The sequence below is a fragment of the Carya illinoinensis genome, chromosome 11 (genome assembly GCF_018687715.1).
Source record: "Carya illinoinensis cultivar Pawnee chromosome 11, C.illinoinensisPawnee_v1, whole genome shotgun sequence".
Taxonomy (NCBI): Eukaryota; Viridiplantae; Streptophyta; class Magnoliopsida; order Fagales; family Juglandaceae; genus Carya; species Carya illinoinensis.
In genome coordinates this window covers 42,491,559-42,493,629 of record NC_056762.1, presented here as the reverse complement: position 1 = coordinate 42,493,629, position 2,071 = coordinate 42,491,559, and positions in this window count along the sequence as shown.

The following is a 2,071-nucleotide window of genomic DNA, read 5'->3' as shown; positions in this document are numbered from 1 at the left end:
GATTGAAAACAGTGTTAATTTAAAGTTTAAATATGAAGGAATCAGTATTGGTATGCAGATTAGTACGCGACTTTATTTGTATGTAACAAAACTCATGCAATAATTACGAACCTGACGATTCCGAGCCAAAACATTGGGCTCTTTATGGTGTCTCGGAGGCAGTAAATTTCCCCTAAGACGGTACCTTTCGGGAGTAAACTAACTATCTCATTCACTGCAGTTATAATAGGGGTGAGGGAGACCCGAGACCCGAGAGGGTGCCTATTGGCGTTTTTAATAACGCCGTTACTGGTGTCAATACCAGCTGTTGCGCCTAAACTTTGACTCAAATTAATGAACCAAAATTTAGTACAGTTATACCTGCAAGATTTACTTCAATTAAACTAGAATAATGATTCCATTTAATTGAAAGATTTAGCATTTAAGATCAAGAAAAATAGTCGCTTATCATTGAGCGTGAACGATTGATGATTAAAACATTTACAAATCTATTTGAATACCACAGGGATTCCTCAAGCATTCACTGTATTCGAAAATCATAATGAATCAAGATGAGTATATAGATAATCAAAATATCCAATAAAATCATTCAATCGATCAAGCTCGCAGAATAAATTTTACGTGGATCCGAAAACAATATTTAAATCATTAAACTTCACTTCTAACCTTAGTATGGAAATTTAGTCAATCATATTTATTATAAGCACTATAGAAATCATATAAATATTATTCATTAGAAAACTAAAATGAAATACAAGAAATACTAGGCAACAATTTAGAAACAACAAAATTTGGAATCTAGTCAACGTAGAAAGAATAAAGCTCACGACGTTACTAAAATGCATAAAATAGAAATTGAAACTAAAAGAAATTCATCAAGAAGAAGCTGCAGCCCCACCAGATGCCAAACGAAAAAAAAAAAAAATAAAGGAGCCCAAGAAAAATAAAACTCCAACCACATCAACTCCACGTTAAACTCAAACACCGACTTCCTCCTTCATCAAGAAAAAATAAATCCCCACCGACTAACGGTCTGGCCATCATGACTTTTCTCTCTTTTTGCTTGCTTAGGATCGACGAATTCAATGGGTCTTTACTCTCAGCAAACTCCACCTCACTTACATCAAACCGACTACACACCTCTAAGAAAAATAATTCCAGCCGACTCCCTTTAACTCCAGCTAATCACCTTTACGTAATTCTCTCTATATCTCTTCCCACGTCTCACTCTCCCTCTCTCCAACCGACCTCACATAGCACCCACCAATTATGATCTCTCAACTTTTAACTCCAGAAAATCATGCACCGACTCTACTATCTCTTCTCTCTCTCTCTACTCATGACTAACACACCTCAATTCCTCTCTATCCCCCACGTAACCTGTCCCTCAACTCCTACACCCACCAATTGCTCCTTTTCTTTTATTTACGTCCAGTAATATATATATATATATATATATATATAGCTGCTTCTAGTCGGTCCAAACTCCCTCCTCCAATCACAATTTCTTTTCACTTCAATCACCACCGATTTTCACTTTTAATAGACTCCCACGTGAAGATGTATAACTCCCTTAATGCAATTTAAGCACGGCACTTCCTTTTTTTTTTTTTTTTTTTGCATGTCTCCTCTCTACAAGTCAAGCATGGCTCTTATATTCAATGTACAACTCCCTCCAATCCAAGTAATGCACGGCACGGCATGCACTTCAATTTCTACTCACCCACCAGAAAAATAATTTCAAATTCACACTTGGTTGAAAACTCAAGCACGGCACTTTCTCTTCTCTTGTACCTACTGCACCGTTCAGCAACATATATATATATATATATATATATATATAGCTGCCTCAAGTTGGTACCAATTCCTCCAATCCCAATTGCAGCCGACTTCTCATAAACAATAACCACCAACTTTCTAAAGTGTCCCTTTCCACAAGTCAAGCACAACAATCCTCACTCTAATTCCGTCCACTTTAACTGCACCAACCAACATGAGAGCTTCTAAATATTTGATTGATCTGCTTACCACGTTTACAACACCGAAATGTAGCTTTCAGTCTTTACCTCTT